Source organism: Triplophysa rosa, unplaced genomic scaffold (genome assembly GCF_024868665.1).
Source record: "Triplophysa rosa unplaced genomic scaffold, Trosa_1v2 scaffold175_ERROPOS813387+, whole genome shotgun sequence".
Taxonomy (NCBI): Eukaryota; Metazoa; Chordata; class Actinopteri; order Cypriniformes; family Nemacheilidae; genus Triplophysa; species Triplophysa rosa.
In genome coordinates this window covers 57,503-75,809 of record NW_026634183.1, presented here as the reverse complement: position 1 = coordinate 75,809, position 18,307 = coordinate 57,503, and positions in this window count along the sequence as shown.

Here is an 18,307-nt window from a genome sequence, read left to right as displayed (position 1 = left end):
GGAACACTGCTGGGGCGTTCACCAAGCCGAAGGGCATGACCTTATATTCGTAATGACCGTTGGGAGTCACAAAGGCCGTTTTCCATTCGTCACCTGGGCGAATCCGAATCAGGTTGTAGGCGCTTCTTAGATCCAGCTTGGTGAACAATGTGGCATGGCGTAACTGTTCCAGGGCGGCAGGTATCAGGGGAAGAGGATAGGCGAAGCGCTTGGTGTGACGATTGAGAACCCGATAGTCTATGCAGGGACGAAGACCTCCATCCTTTTTCCCTACGAAGAAGAAGCTTGACGCGGCAGGGGAGACAGACGGTCGGATGAAACCTTGTTGTAATGCCTCCTCGATATACTCCTCCATGGCCTTCTGCTCCGGGATGGACAAGGAATAGATCTTTCCTTTGGGCATTGTGGCCCCAGGCAGCAGCTCAATGGCGCAGTCCCATGGCCGGTGAGGAGGCAGCTCCGTAGCCCTCAGCTTGGAGAAGACGTCCTGGAACGACCGATAATCTACGGGAACCTCCCCGGAGTTGAGGACCTCAGGACTCTCGACGGTAGTGGCTAGGATGGGTAGTACCGGTTTTAGGAAAGTTTCCTCCTTGATCGGGACCCTGGTGTTGGCGGGGCGACCCGCCCATCCGGATATGATGCCAGTGCGCCAGTCCACGATAGGTTGACGTTCCATCAGCCAGGGTCGTCCCAGGACGATATCGGAGGTGGACCCCTCCAGTACCCAGAAGGAGATCTTCTCCGTATGCCTGGGAGAGATGTGAAGGGTGATGGGTGGGGAATGGTGTGTGATCCGACCTCGGCCCAGCGGTTTTCCTAGGATGTCTTGCACAAACATGGTCCTCCCGTTCCTTAGGCGCGGGAAGCCCAACTGAGTAAGAAGATTCAGAGAAATGAAGTTCCCGGCGGCTCCAGAGTCAATCAGGGCGTGGACTGGAACAGAGAAGTTAGGTGCAATAATGACCACTTGGGTAAGAGCAAGGTGAGGTAAGGAGGCCGGTGTATGGATAGAACTCACCGCTGGTCGAGCCGGACGGACGGGGCAGACGGCTAGGCGATGACCTGACCCTCCACAGTACAGACAAAGGTTAAGGTTCCGCCTCCGTGTACGTTCCTCAGGACATAGTCGAAAACGATCCACATCCATGGGTTCTGGGTCTGAAGGAGTCCGGGAAGCAGAGGTCGTAACCCGTGGAGGAAATGTACCGGGTGATGACGGCGAACAGGCTGACAGACGTTGGGCGATACTAATGGATCGTTGTATGAGAGCCTCCAGACCGACCGAGTCATCGTAGATGGCCATGTGTAATCGGATCGAGTTCTGTAGCCCTTGGCGGTAGACCGAGACAAGCGCCGGCTCATTCCATCCACTGGTCGCCGCAAGGGTGCGGAACTGGAGGGCATAATCCGCCACTGAAAGGCGTCCTTGTCGAAGCCTCAGCAGTAGATCGTGCACCGAAAGGTAATCCATTGCTTGGCCAAAGACCCCTTTAAAGTGCTCAAGAAAAGACTTCAGATTAGTGGTAAGTGGTCCTCCGGCCTGCCAAATCCCGTATGCCCAGTTCAGGGCCTTACCGCTCAGGAGGGAGATGATGAAGGCTACCTTGGATTTGTCCGTGGAGAATTGACCGGGGTGCAACTGTATGTAGAGCTCACATTGGAGACAGAACCCGCTACACTCCTCCACGGAGCCAGTATATCGGTTGGGTAGGGCCATGGGACTAGACGCCGATGGTGGGTTAGACGGAAGGAGTGCAGGTGCGGGTTGGTTCCGGAGTAGGGTGACCAGTTCAGAGAGGGGATCAGAGGGAGCTGGAGGTGAAGGACCGGGAGAAGTCTGTGGTGTGGTCATGGTGTGTGGTTCAGTCTACTGTCAGGGTTCTGGTAGACGGAGAGCACACCACGGAGGTAGATAAGAAAAAGGAGTTTATTTCAAAAACAGGAATATCCAAAAACAGGTAAGTATTTCAAAAACAGGAATATCCAAAAACAGGTAAGTATTTCAAAAACAGGAATATCCAAAAACAGGTAAGTATTTCAAAAACAGGAATATCCAAAAACAGGTAAGTATTTCAAAAACAGGAATATCCAAAAACAGGTAAGTATTTCAAAAACAGGTAAGTATACTTATCGGGGTAAAGAATTGCAGTGAAGACAACAAGACTGAACAGGGAAGAACAAAAAGGTGCAAACTTAAATAGAATCCTGATGATGTGATGCAGGTGTGGACTAATCAAAAATGGTGGATGTGCGGTGCATGCTGGGAAACTGAGTTCAGAACTCCGGGGAGAGGGAACGGGTGAAGCGAGCTGGCGGTGATGACATGGGGGGCGTGGCCGGTGGTGCTGAAACCGTTACACCCTGGTATAAATTATGACTTTTTTATTTACCGATTAAAATGTTAAAATTTTCCTATAACTTAAAGAAAAATAGAATCTAATAAATAAAATATTTAATGTTTAATGTCATTATTGAACCAGTTCTGATAAAAACGATTTATGCTTTAAAATATTTATGTTATTCCAAATGGAATAGTTAAGGGGAGAGAAATTGTGTTTATAAATGAATGACCATGATAAGACTGCTTGTTTGTAGAAGGCTGATTTTGCATGAATTTTGTCCGTTATAATTACATAATAAAAGAAAATTAAGACCACCAATTTTTGAGAACATATAATGGTGAATTAAGTTTTTTTTATTAACCCTTAACAGTCACCGTTCCACTACTGGAACACCTAGGTTTACTTCAATATTTCACAACTAAAATATTATCTAATCATGACAAACTGTATATCATTGGAAAGGTCTAAGACTCTAGAATACAAACATTTACAAAAATAAATTATGTAGGAGTAGTAATTTATTAATTTATGACAAGAGTGAGCATAAAAACTATTAAATGCTGCTAAATGTCACCGTTTCAGTGGAACACTGAAGTTATGCAATATAATTCCATTTTAATCCTGACAAACTATATATCATTGGAAAACTCTACGAATGTAGATTTTATATTTCAGAACTGTTTTGCAATAGAAATCACTTAGTAAAAGCAATTTTCTCAAATGTCACTGGGCCCATTTGGTACCATTATAAATGTTACATATTCATAATCATATTTTATTGTAAATTTAAAAATATGTTTTTTTTGTAAAATAAAACAATGTTTATTAATTATTTTATTGTTATTAAATGTACAATTAAACTGCTATAACTATTTTTTTATTTTATTTTTCAACTCCAGACACTTTTACAATAAAGTATAGAATCTCTTCTTTAAAACAAGACCAAGATTAGGTCTCTAGACAAAAGCTTTCCAGAGTTACACTGATTTAAAAGTTGAAATCACTTTTTAGCCCCACCCTCAAAAAAAGGGACCGACAGCTATAATGTTTAATCCAGTTTACTTTAAAAGTGTGATTCATAGTGGTGAAAGCTAAACAATTAAAGCCACCATTATCATAACTATTCATGACTACAGATTTTCTAATGTAATGTGTATGATTTTTCCATTTAAAGAGGGTCTGATCAATAATTTTACTAGTTTTGTTACTAATATACAAGAATAATGCAGCATATGTTAAACTGACTATTCACTGTAAAAAAAATAGTTTGTAAATAAAGCTAGCATTAAATGAGTATATTTAACAAGCAGGTAGAATTTTGTCTTTCTACTTAAATACTAAATATACTACTAAACTACTAAATATACTACTAGACTACTAAAATACGTCGACGTGCGTGAAATGCGTCGACGCTTCGTATTATTTACGTTTATCTGCTGTAATAGCAGTTTCTGTTCCCAGGCGTGTGTAAGTTAATCAGCAGAACAAGAGAAAGTATAATACACCCGACAAAAAGCGATCGAGAGCCTCGGATGCAGTAAGTTAGTGAATGGACGGAGGAATTCCCCCTAACGTTACCCCCGGAATGCGATCATCACAGCATGGACACGCAATCACAAACGGACGGAGAGGGGCACGTAGATGTAGACTTTCATAATAAATTACTTTTTTGTAATTTACTTTTTTGTAATGTAAAACTACGCTTTACATTAATGATTTACATTAACGCTATTGTAGTAGTGTAAGTTAGTGTATGTGAACCTTTGCAGATTGTGACCCTGCTTAAATTACTCTTAAGCTTCAAAAAGGACCGACTATCATGAAACCACCAATGCACTTTTTATGTCATTCGATAGCTTTATGCGAGGAATAAACCAATATAGCATAATTAAGAAACTCTGACCTCCGCTGGTGCTGTCTGTCAGTCTCCAGTCAGCATGCGTGTGTACGGTGACGGTCAGGACGCTACTCTTTCCAAGATGTTCCAATGTTTTCATTATTCTTCATAATGACAAGATGATAGTCTATGGTTTTGTTTAAAATGTATTTTGCTAGAGACTGTGAGTTAACGTTAACTCACTGAGTATAGCTTAGTTTATTAGAAGCACTGGAAGCGGTCTGAATGTGTTGCGTCTTCATACAAAATAACTCTTTTTAAACCTCTGATTTAACTGTATACTGTCGGATTGATGTGTTAAACATGTAACATATCATCTCTTCTCGTTGTGTTCTAACTATTATTTACTTTGGGGAGCAAAATGATCCCCGGGATTTCAGAAGGAGTAGGTGCTTTAAGCGTATCATTGTGCGTCCGGGATGCGCATGACTGTAAATAACGAAGTGAATGCATTAAGTGCATCATTCTGAGTTCCGGGTGCGCGGGCTCGCTTTAACGCCACTCTGCATTAGAGTCTTTTATACGGTGATAGTTTTGTACAATGAACAGAGACAGATAGTAGTATTTTACTTTTACTCAATTACATTATGAGACTGAAAATAGAGTCGGATATTACTTAGGGGAAAAAAATACAGAGCATATATCATGCTCTAGTATTTCATATACACATTTTTTAATGTTTTTACATTTACATTTAGTCATTTAGCAGACGCTTTTATCCAAAGCGACCTACAGATGAGGGAAACAATGGAAGCAACTGGAACAACATAAGGACAACAAAAAGCATAAGTGCAATAAAACATTTTTTTACCTTTAATACAGTACTTAAGTACATAAAAATCTGTATTTTTTTACTTTTAAAATTAAAACTACTTAATTAAAAGAAGATGGTGATTTAATGTAAACACGGATTAAAATGTTAAATGTTTGCTTTATAATGTAAGAAAATACTAGAACTTATTGTTTATTTGCAGTTTGCCAAAGGATTAATAAGGTAATCCAAAAAATCTTTATTAGATTAAAAAATAATAATAATCGTTAGATTAGTCGACCAATCGAAAAAATAATCGTTAGATTAGTCGACAATTAAAATAATCATTAGTTGCAGCCCTAGTCACGTTTAATTCAATGTGTTACTTGAGGTTCCTTTGTAATTATTTGTGCTCTAATACATAGTAAGTAAATTTAAATGAAAATGCCAAGTAATATTTACTTTATATAAAACTGACGAATGCAAGTAAAACTAACAAGTCACCAATGAACAAGGGAACCAATGAACAAAAGAACTACAAATGACTACAAAACAGGACATGAAACAGGAAAACAAAAGAAACAAACTAAAAGTCCAAAACACAGACAGAATCGTGACAGAGCCCCCTTCCAGACGCTCTAAGAGACAAGTTCAGGTGGGTGGTGGAGTGGAGGCAGAACAGGGGGCGGGACGGAGGGTAGGCCCAAGGAGGGGAACAGGGCCAGGACCGTGGAAGGGAACAGGGCCATCTTGGATGAGGCAAGGAGCTCAAAGGTGGCCATCTTGGACTAGGTAGGGAACTTGGGAGACTCACCCTGCATTCCATTTCGAACAGCTCATCCATATGCCCTAAGCCCTTTGAATGATTTACCCTCCGGAGTGAGAGCTTTGAAGGGTTAAAGGGTGTAGGGGACCAAACAACTGTTTCTTGAAGTGACCTTCTGCATCATCATCCCGCACCCATAAGGAGGTGGCATCACCACGCAAAGAATCTGAGCAAAGAATCATGGGAGCTCTAAGTGACCATCAGTTGTACCCTTCGAAATCCTTCATTCTGAAGGGCCCTTTGAAGTGGCCAGTTTGGCACAGTGGCACTTCGGTTTGGAACGACCCTTCAGTATGGCGGCCATGATTGTTGTCACTCCGAAGGGCCGTTTGGAGGGCGATATATCGTCTTGGTTACGGATGTAACCTCAGTTCCCTGATGGAGGGAATGAGACGTTGTGTCGAGCCGACAGATGGGGTTCGTCTCTGCGAACCAATCGCTTCCGACTTCTTAGAAAAGGCCAATGAAATTGGCGAATGAAATTTGCATGCCGGACTCCGCCCCCGGATATCCGGGTATAAAAGGGAGACGGCGTGCCTCATTCATTCACCTTTGTTCTGAGGAGCCTGAGACCTCTCACGACTGCTGCAGTGGGCAGCACGTGTTGTGGCAAGAAGGACACAACGTCTCGTTCCCTCCATCAGGGAACTGAGGTTACATCCGTAACCAAGACGTTCCCTTTCTGTCGGTCTCTCGACGTTGTGTCGAGCCGACAGATGGGGTTCCTATGGAAAATGCCACAGAGCTGTGCCGCGTCACAATCTCTAGCGAAGCGACGGTGACTGGCCTGGGCGTGTCAGCTGTGAGCGCTACCGCGAAATTGTAACCTACCAGTGGGTAGGTAGGGGGTCCCAGAGCTTTCTTGAAAGGTGGGAACGTCCCTGCCTTCGGCCTCACAGGCGGCGGCCTTGTTTCTCTAACAGCGAGAAGCCACCCGGTACCGTAAGGCCACTGGGTAAGCGCTACTTCCTCAAGTGGGGGATGCGCTTCAGAGACCACTTCCTACCGCAGGGAGGAGTTTAGTCGAGATACCAACATGGTCTCACCGTTAGAGGAGAACTCATGGGAGAAAAGTGCGGACTGAAGGAGTTAACCGCGAGGTGGAGGTACACCCTACCAGCCGCCGGTCTTGCCTGATGCCTGCAAGACTCGAGCTGATACCGGTTTTACGCGGAGGCTGTAGGACCTCGCGAAGGTGATGGGTGTAGCCCAACCCGCAGCTCTGCAGATGTCTGCCAGAGAGGCGCCTCCAGCCAGTGCCCATGAGGAGGCTATACTCCCTGTGGAGAGAGCTCTCACCCAGTGGCCACGGGCGATCTTAGGACAGGTACGCCGTGGTGACGGCGTCCATGATCCAGTGCGCCAATCTCTGTTTGAGACAGCCCTCCCTGCTGATCTCCACAACAGACACAGAGCTGCTCAGAGCTCTTGCGGCTCTGCGTGCGGTCCAAGCAGAGGCGCAATGCGCATACTGGACACAACACGGATGGGGTTGGGCCTTCCTCCCCAGTGGGGAGCGCCTGTAAGTTCACCACCTGGTGTCTAGGGGGAGTGGTGGGAACTTTGGGCACGTAGCCGGGCCGGGGTCTCAGGACGAATTGTCGGAGTCAGATGCCAGTAATTCACCCTCCGATGTTGCAACGGACATCTCATCATCACGCACCATTTACGAATACGTGGTTGAGGAACGAGACGGTGGGACCGTCTCATGGGGAATGGTCAGACGAGCGAGACGAGGTGCGAACGGTCCACAACCCAGTGGCTGACGGATTAGCGCTCACAGTAATCCTCATATCACCCTCGCTGCTCGCCGTAGCAGGTGCCAGGGCCGTAGTCCTGCCGTCACGGAATGGGAAGCAGACGAGGTGGTGGCTGAGTCCCGTGGGAACACAGCCACCCGTGACGCAACGTCTGAATCGTCAACTGCCCACAGTGTGGGCAGGGTGTATCCACAAGGGCTGCCCCAGCATACAGGAAGCAGACCTCGTGTCCGTCCCCCTCCTCGATGAGTGTGTTGCACCCACGAGAACAGCGGGACATGCCACGCTGGAGAAATTTGCTCTTTTAGAGAAAAAACTCGAACACTTCTGGAACCGCCGAGACGCCCAGGGGAAGTCGCCACAGGAAGGGACAGTCCGCTGCACCACGTCATAGAACCGGCAGTCTTGTAGTTACTATCTTGTAGCGAAGTCTGTTGATCACGAGCGAAGGCTCCGAAGAACAAAAGGTGAATGAAAGAGGCACGCCGTCTCCCTTTTATACCTGGATATCCGGGGGCGTAGTCCAGGATGGAAATTTCATTCGCCAATTTCATTGGCCTTTTCTAAGAGGTTGGAAGCGATTGGTTCTCAGGGACGAACCCCATCTGTCGGCTCGACACAACATCGAGAGACCGACAGAAAGGGAACCCAGTTGGAATGCAAGGTCAGACGCAGCCGTCCTGGCGCAGGCAGGAAGCTCAGCAGGTTCAGAAATGACCTTAGGAGCAGACAAACAACGCACAGCCCCGACACATTTAACGGGTAGTTTTATTCGTTTACATTTTTTCATCTGATTTTTTTTATAAATTGTTAAATATTTGAATTTAAACATTGAATAAAAGTATTTTTGTGAAATGCCTGTGAGTGTTTATGATGTTCAGATACATTTTACTTAACACATCAGTATTAAAGTGATACTTCACCCAAAAATGAAAATTCTGTCATCATTTACTCATCTTCGAGTTGTTCCAAATCTGTATACATTTCTTTGTTCTGATGAACACAGAGAAAGATATTTGGAAGAATGCGTGTAACCCCACATTGACCCCCATTGTAGGAAAAAATACTTTATATTTTTTTCTTGTTCTGTTGAACACAAAAGACATTTTGAAGAATGTAGGACTGTGGCACTTTTGACTACCATTGTATTTTTTCCTACTATGGTAGTCAATGGGGGAAAATCTGTCTGGTTACAAGCATTCTTCCAAATATCTTGTAAATTATAGTAAATGATGACAGAAGTTTCATTTTTGGGTGAAGTATCCCTTTAATCACCCGAGTAACTTCCAATTTAACCACTTCATAAGTTAACAAAGAGTTATTACGTTTCCAATAGAATGATGTTTCTAAATTTTTTTTTAGATTTAGATTCAATTTATTGTCATTGCACATGTACAAGGCAACGAAATGTGACCTCTGCATTTAACCCATCCAGAGAGTAGTGAACACACGTACCCCCGGAGCAGTGGGCAGCTATCACTACAGCGCCCGGGGAGCAAGTAGGGGTAAGGTGCCTTGCTCAAGGGCACCTCAGTTGTTACCCGCCGGCCCTGGGAATCGAACCGGCAACCTTCTGGTCATGAGTCCGACTCTCTAACCATTAGGCCACAACTGCCCCTAATTTTTTTGTGTTCAGTTAGAGGAGTTGGAATGTTTTTTAATGTGAATATGATATTTTTCAAGACTACATTTTTTGATATAAGCCAAACGTCTATTCTTGACTGCCTGGAAAAAGCATTGTTGTAAATTCTGCTGTTGGGATTTTTATATCTCAAAATATCTATAAGATCATATTTTTCAATAAAGTTCTTTAATAATATATTAGACTGAGCTTTTCTCGGGGGAACACGATCTAAAGTATTATTTGGGGCTATGGTGAAATCTCATCTCATACACAACAAGGCAGAAGGATATTTAGATTAATTTTCCTTTCAATAACTTAAAATAAAGACTGATTGTCATTGAGATTAGTGTATCCATAAATGTTAATAAGCAACATAACCACATTTTTAATTAAAAGAACCATGAATATTAAGTGGCCACGTGGGTCACAAAAATGATATAAAACTTCACCAGAAAAATTGTTCTTAAGCACTTAAACACCCACTGAACATTCAGAACCACGGGAGAACCAAGCATCAACCCCCCATTTACAGAATCTCTCATGCCCCTGGCATTAAGAGAGATAATAGAAAAAGACATAATAAACAAGAAAACTAAACAGTATATCAAATGCAGAAAAAGCACAAAGATTAAAATGAACATGAGAACCATTTCTACAGACATATTTGCCCAATTTGTAAGCTGTTTCTTATGCAATTTTGTGCACTTTTTGGCATCTTAATGCTACAATTAAACCTTACATTTTCGCAAAAGGTAAACTGACGGACATTACACGATTACATTACCTAGAATATTTTCTGTTAGTTTCAACAAAGTTGACCTATCATGCCACCATCTTGTAAGCTCCCCCACACACAGGTGTTGCTGCCACATAGGACATTTGGAAAGAATTTGGCAAATAAAAATCAGCCACAAATTCAGAACACAGGTAATAGGGTATGAAACCTCATGCAGTCATATGCAGAGTAAAGCCCAAAGTATAGTCTAGGACTGTACTATAATGTACAACAGTGCATGCCTGAGAAAAATGTTGAATAGGCCGAGTGCACTAGGTGACATACTGAGCATGTGTCAAGCTCATCCATCCGCGCTCACCTGTGGTTGAATATGCTTTGGAAGCTATGCGGATGCGTGTGTTGACGTGACAGACACGGAAAGTTAACTATACCCGGCCCTTTCAGCCAGATTCATACTGTTCGATTTTGGGCTGTCATAGACGAAAGATGATAATTGTGCTGATGGCAGTGTGGAAAGTGGTAAAAGTCTTGTATTTTAGGTGTCTTTTGCCATTTTTCTGTAAACTTTTTGGGGCATTGTTTTTTTGTTGTTTTTAAAAAGACACTTCAAAACACATAAAAAACTACAAAAAAACAACATTTAAATATTTATTTTCAATGTATTTTATAATGTTCATATATACAGGTGCTGGTCATATAATTAGAATATCATCAAAAAGTTGATTAATTTCACTAATTCCATTCAAAAAGTGAAACTTGTATATTATATTCATTCATTACACACAGACTGATATATTTCAAATGTTTATTTCTTTTAATTTGATGATTATAACTGACAACTAATGAAAACGTCTTGGTTACGGATGTAGAAAATTAGAATATTACTTAAGACCAATACAAAGAAAGGATTTTTAGAAATCTTGGCCAACTGAAAAGTATGAACATGAAAAGTATGAGCATGTACAGCACTCAATACTTAGTTGGGGCTCCTTTTGCCTGAATTACTGCAGCAATGCGGCGTGGCATGGAGTCGATCAGTCTGTGGCACTGCTCAGGTGTTATGAGAGCCCAGGTTGCTCTGATAGTGGCCTTCAGCTCTTCTGTTTGTTCTTCAGAGCCTACGCATCTGATGAGCATCTCCAGATCTTCGCTGATCTTCCAGATCTTCGCTGATCTTCCAGATCTTTGCTGGTCTTCCAGATCTTTGCTTGTCTTCCAGATCTTCGCTGGTCTTCCAGTCTTCACTGGTATTCTGCTGGAATCTACTACGTGGTGCAGCGGACGGTCCCTTCCTGCAGCGACTTTCCCCTGGGCGTCTCGGCAGTTCCAAAAGTGTCTGAGCAATATTTCCTTTTTCCTAAAAGAGCAAATTTCTCCAGCGTGGCATGTCCCGCTGTTCTCTTGGGTGCGACGCGCTTATAGAGGAAGGGGATGGACACGATGTCTGTCTCAGGTGTTTGGGTCTCCAGCACACTGAGGCAGCCTTCGTGGATACATCTTGCCCGCACTGCGGGAAGATGCCTATCCAGACGTTGCGGTCACGGGTGGCTATATTCTTTATGGGTAAAGCCACCACCTCGTCTGTTACCCGATCCGTGACGGCAGTGACTACGGCCCTGCCGCCCATTTCGGTTAACACCGGGGGTGATATGGGGATCACCGTGAACGTTAGACCGCCAGCCACAGGCTCACGGACCGTTCACGCCCCGTCTCGCTCGTCTGACCATTCCTTAAAAGACGATCCTACCCCGTCTTGTTCCTCCGCCACGTACTCGGAAGTGCGTGACGAAGATGAGATGTCGATCGTAGCATCGGAGGGTGACCTCTTGGCATCCGACCCCGACGATTCCTCGGAGCTCCCTCCCCCGGGGTGTCGAGCCCAGGAAGAAGCGGACGTTGAGATGTCAACCATGCTCTTCCGGGCCGCCGCGAGCATTGGGCTGCAGTGCACAGCACCGCCTTTACCCCAGCGCTCGCGGTTGGATACGTGGTACCTGGGGTCTGCAATGTCGAGTATAAACATTTCAGGCAGCCGGCGGTCACCCTGAAACAATTTCAGAGGCTCCTGGGGCACATGGCATCCTCGGCAGGGGTGGTCCCCCTCGGGTTGATGCACATGCGACCGCTCCAACACTGGCTACAGAGTCGGGGTCCTTGGAGAGCGTCGCACACCGGCAGCAGGCGTATGGTCATCACGTCCTTCTGCCGGCGCACCCTGACCCCTTGGTCGTCTATGGCCTTCCTATGGGAGGGGGTCCCCCTAGGGCAGGTATCAAGGCACGTCGTGGTAACGACGGATGCCTCCCTTCAGGGCTGGGGTGCTGTGTGCAACGGGCACGCAGTAGCGGGGCGGTGGACGGGCCCCCGCCTGCGTTGGCATATCAACTGCCTAGAGTTGTGGGTGTGCTACTTGCGCTGAAGAGGTTCCAACCCTTCGTGCAGGGCAGACACGTGCTGGTCCGGTCGGACAGCCAGCTGCCGTGGCGTATATCAACCACCAGGGTGGCATTCGTTCACGCAGCTAACACGACTCGCCCGACGCCTCCTCCTGTGGAGTCAGCAGGTGATCAGCTCCCTGCGAGCCATACACATCCCGGGCGACCTGAACCAGACAGCAGACCGGCTCTCTCGTCAGTGGTCACCTCGGGAGAGTGGCGACTCCACCCTCACGCGGTTCAGCTCATATGGGAGCAGTTCGGCGGGGCAGGTGGACCTGTTTGCCTCCCGGACTCCACCCATTGTCCGCTTTGGTACTCCCTATCCGACGGTCCCCTCGGTACGATGCCCTTGCGCACAGCTGGCCGCGGGACAAGAGGAAGTACGCCTTCCCCCCAGTGAGCCTCATTGCACAGACCCTGTGCAAGGTCAGGGAAGAGGAGCATCAAGTGCTACTAGTTGCGCCCTATTGGCCCAACCGGACTTGGTTCTCAGAGCTGGTGAGCCTGACAACAACTCCCCCCTGGCCGATTCCCTTGAGGAAGGACCTCCTTTCTCAGGGGAAGGGCACGTTTTGGCATCCCAGGCCAGACCTCTGGAGCTCCATGTCTGGCCCCTGGACGGACGAGGAGATCCTGAGCGACCTACCCCCGGCGGTGGTAGAGACCCTCATACAGGCTAGGGCCCCGGCCACTAGGAGACTGTATGCCTTCAAGTGGCGCATCTTCTCGTCTTGGTGCTCTTCTCACGGAGAAGACCCGCAGAGATGCTCGATCAGGTACGTACTGTCCTTTCTCCAGGAGAGACTTGAGAAGAACCTCTCCCCTTCCACACTGAAAGTGTATGTTGCCGCTATAGCCGCACATCACGACCCAGGTTCTTCTAGGGCAGCACGACCTGGTCACCAGGTTCCTGAGGGGCGCGAGACGGTTGAATCCGCCTCGCCCCCGCGCCCCGTACCCTCTTGGGACCTCGAAGTGGTCCTGGAGGGCCTCCAGAGGCCCCCCTTCGAGCCCCTAGGAGAGGCCGATCTTTCTCGCCTGTCGATAAAGACGGCCCTCCTGGTAGCGTTCGCCTCCTTCAAGAGGGTAGGGGACCTACAAGCATTCTCTGTGTCCTCGGGTTGCCTAGAATTCGGGCCTGGAGACTCTCACGTTATCCTGAGACCACGCCCGGCTACGTGCCCAAGGTTCCCACCACTCCCTTCCGGGACCAGGTGGTGAACTTGCAGGCGCTCCCCACCGGGGAGGAAGACCCAACCCCTTCTGTGTTGTGTCCTGTACGCTCACTGCGCCTCTACTTGGACCGCACGCAGGGCTTCAGAAGCTCTGAGCAGCTCTTTGGCTGTTTTGGAGGTCAGCAGAAGGGGAGAGCTGTCTCCAAACAGAGACTGGCGCACTGGATCGTGGATGCCATATCCTTGGCATACCGGTCGCAAGATCGCCCCTGCCCCTTAGGAGTTAAGGCGCACTCCACTCGGGGTGTCGCCTCCTCGTGGGCACTGGCTCAGGGTGCCTCTCTGGCAGACATCTGCAGAGCTGCGGGTTGGGCTACGCCCAATACCTTCGCGAGGTTCTACAACCTCCGCGTTGAACCGGTGTCAGCCCGCGTCCTGCAGGGCAACAGGTAGGACCGGCAGCCGTTGGGCGTACGCCTGCGGAAGCCCTTCCCCCTTCGGGGGGAGCAGGGCGATCCAGCCTCACTTCTTTCCCCTCGGGTAAAGAACAGGCATTCCATCCATCACTAAGCACCCTTCCAGGGGACAGGCTGGGCAGAGCAGCCCTGCCCCCTTAGGCCGGGGAACGTTGAGTTATTCCCACATAGCTCTAACCGGACCTAGTGCTCCAGACGTGGTAACCCCCCCTCCGTGGGCTGTTCCGTCTGATGTATCCTCATGAATGGTTCCCACCTGGCAACCCATGACCTCCCAGGTGGACTCCCACCTTGCGGTTAACTCCTGCAGTCCGCACATTCTCCCATGAGTTCTCCCCTGATGGTGAGACCATGTGGTGTCTCCACTAATTCCTCCCTACGGTAGGTAGTGGCCTCTGCAGCGTTTTTCCCCCAGGGGGAATAATGCTTACCCAGTGGCCCGTACGGTGCCGGGCGGCTTCTCGCCATTTAGAGAATTAGGCCTCCGCCCGTGACGGCCGGCGTTAGGGGGCTTCCCAACTTTTTGTGGAAAGCTCTGGGTCCCCCTTCCTCTCCACTGGAAGGTCATAATTTCGCGCTAGCGTGTTCGTCTGACTCGCCCAGGCCAGTCAACGTCGCTCCGCAGAGATTGTGACGCGGCTCAGTGCTGTGGCGTTTTCCATAGGAACCCCATTCTGTCGGTTCGACACAACGTCGAGAGACCGACAGAAAGGGAACGTCTTGGTTACGGATGTAACCTCGGTTCCCTGATGGAGGGAACGAGACGTTGTGTCCCTCATGCCACAACACTGGCCGCCCACCCCAGCGGTCGGGGGAGGATGCTTTAGGCTCCTCAGACCAAAGGGAATAAACGCCGGCTTCCCTCTTATACCCGGACATGGGGAGGATTGCAAATTTCATTTGCCAATTTTCATTGGCCTTTTCTAAATACTCAGAAGATGATAGGTTCTCAAGACAAACCCCATTCTGTCGGTTCGACACAAGTCTCGTTCCCTCCATCAGGGAACCGAGGTTACATCCGTAACCAAGACGTTTTCATTAGTTGTCAGTTATAATCATCAAATTAAAAGAAATAAACATTTGAAATATATCAGTCTGTGTGTAATGAATGAATATAATATACAAGTTTCACTTTTTGAATGGAATTAGTGAAATTAATCAACTTTTTGATGATATTCTAATTATATGACCAGCACCTGTATATATGAACATTATAAAATACATTGAAAATAAATATTTAAATGTTGTTTTTTTGTAGTTTTTTATGTGTTTTGAAGTGTCTTTTTAAAAACAACAAAAAAACAATGCCCCAAAAAGTTTACAGAAAAATGGCAAAAGACACCTAAAATACAAGACTTTTTCCACTTTCCACACTGCCATCAGCACAATTATCATCTTTCGTCTATGACAGCCCAAAATCGAACAGTATGAATCTGGCTGAAAGGGCCGGGTATAGTTAACTTTCCGTGTCTGTCACGTCAACACACGCATCCGCATAGCTTCCAAAGCATATTCAACCACAGGTGAGCGCGGATGGATGAGCTTGACACATGCTCAGTATGTCACCTAGTGCACTCGGCCTATTCAACATTTTTCTCAGGCATGCACTGTTGTACATTATAGTACAGTCCTAGACTATACTTTGGGCTTTACTCTGCATATGACTGCATGAGGTTTCATACCCTATTACCTGTGTTCTGAATTTGTGGCTGATTTTTATTTGCCAAATTCTTTCCAAATGTCCTATGTGGCAGCAACACCTGTGTGTGGGGGAGCTTACAAGATGGTGGCATGATAGGTCAACTTTGTTGAAACTAACAGAAAATATTCTAGGTAATGTAATCGTGTAATGTCCGTCAGTTTACCTTTTGCGAAAATGTAAGGTTTAATTGTAGCATTAAGATGCCAAAAAGTGCACAAAATTGCATAAGAAACAGCTTACAAATTGGGCAAATATGTCTGTAGAAATGGTTCTCATGTTCATTTTAATCTTTGTGCTTTTTCTGCATTTGATATACTGTTTAGTTTTCTTGTTTATTATGTCTTTTTCTATTATCTCTCTTAATGCCAGGGGCATGAGAGATTCTGTAAATGGGGGGTTGATGCTTGGTTCTCCCGTGGTTCTGAATGTTCAGTGGGTGTTTAAGTGCTTAAGAACAATTTTTCTGGTGAAGTTTTATATCATTTTTGTGACCCACGTGGCCACTTAATATTCATGGTTCTTTTAATTAAAAATGTGGTTATGTTGCTTATTAACATTTATGGATACACTAATCTCAATGACAATCAGTCTTTATTTTAAGTTATTGAAAGGAAAATTAATCTAAATATCCTTCTGCCTTGTTGTGTATGAGATGAGATTTCACCATAGCCCCAAATAATACTTTAGATCGTGTTCCCCCGAGAAAAGCTCAGTCTAATATATTATTAAAGAACTTTATTGAAAAATATGATCTTATAGATATTTTGAGATATAAAAATCCCAACAGCAGAATTTACAACAATGCTTTTTCCAGGCAGTCAAGAATAGACGTTTGGCTTATATCAAAAAATGTAGTCTTGAAAAATATCATATTCACATTAAAAAACATTCCAACTCCTCTAACTGAACACAAAAAAATTAGGGGCAGTTGTGGCCTAATGGTTAGAGAGTCGGACTCATGACCAGAAGGTTGCCGGTTCGATTCCCAGGGCCGGCGGGTAACAACTGAGGTGCCCTTGAGCAAGGCACCTTACCCCTACTTGCTCCCCGGGCGCTGTAGTGATAGCTGCCCACTGCTCCGGGGGTACGTGTGTTCACTACTCTCTGGATGGGTTAAATGCAGAGGTCACATTTCGTTGCCTTGTACATGTGCAATGACAATAAATTGAATCTAAATCTAAAAAAAAATTTAGAAACATCATTCTATTGGAAACGTAATAACTCTTTGTTAACTTATGAAGTGGTTAAATTGGAAGTTACTCGGGTGATTAAAGGGATACTTCACCCAAAAATGAAACTTCTGTCATCATTTACTATAATTTACAAGATATTTGGAAGAATGCTTGTAACCAGACAGATTTTCCCCCATTGACTACCATAGTAGGAAAAAATACAATGGTAGTCAAAAGTGCCACAGTCCTACATTCTTCAAAATGTCTTTTGTGTTCAACAGAACAAGAAAAAAATATAAAGTATTTTTTCCTACAATGGGGGTCAATGTGGGGTTACACGCATTCTTCCAAATATCTTTCTCTGTGTTCATCAGAACAAAGAAATGTATACAGATTTGGAACAACTCGAAGATGAGTAAATGATGACAGAATTTTCATTTTTGGGTGAAGTATCACTTTAATACTGATGTGTTAAGTAAAATGTATCTGAACATCATAAACACTCACAGGCATTTCACAAAAATACTTTTATTCAATGTTTAAATTCAAATATTTAACAATTTATAAAAAAAATCAGATGAAAAAATGTAAACGAATAAAACTACCCGTTAAATGTGTCGGGGCTGTGCGTTGTTTGTCTGCTCCTAAGGTCATTTCTGAACCTGCTGAGCTTCCTGCCTGCGCCAGGACGGCTGCGTCTGACCTTGCATTCCAACTGGGTTCCCTTTCTGTCGGTCTCTCGATGTTGTGTCGAGCCGACAGATGGGGTTCGTCCCTGAGAACCAATCGCTTCCAACCTCTTAGAAAAGGCCAATGAAATTGGCGAATGAAATTTCCATCCTGGACTTCGCCCCCGGATATCCAGGTATAAAAGGGAGACGGCGTGCCTCTTTCATTCACCTTTTGTTCTTCGGAGCCTTCGCTCGTGATCAACAGACTTCGCTACAAGATAGTAACTACAAGACTGCCGGTTCTATGACGTGGTGCAGCGGACTGTCCCTTCCTGTGGCGACTTCCCCTGGGCGTCTCGGCGGTTCCAGAAGTGTTCGAGTTTTTTCTCTAAAAGAGCAAATTTCTCCAGCGTGGCATGTCCCGCTGTTCTCGTGGGTGCAACACACTCATCGAGGAGGGGGACGGACACGAGGTCTGCTTCCTGTATGCTGGGGCAGCCCTTGTGGATACACCCTGCCCACACTGTGGGCTGTTGACGATTCAGACGTTGCGTCACGGGTGGCTGTGTTCCCACGGGACTCAGCCACCACCTCGTCTGCTTCCCATTCCGTGACGGCAGGACTACGGCCCTGGCACCTGCTACGGCGAGCAGCGAGGGTGATATGAGGATTACTGTGAGCGCTAATCCGTCAGCCACTGGGTTGTGGACCGTTCGCACCTCGTCTCGCTCGTC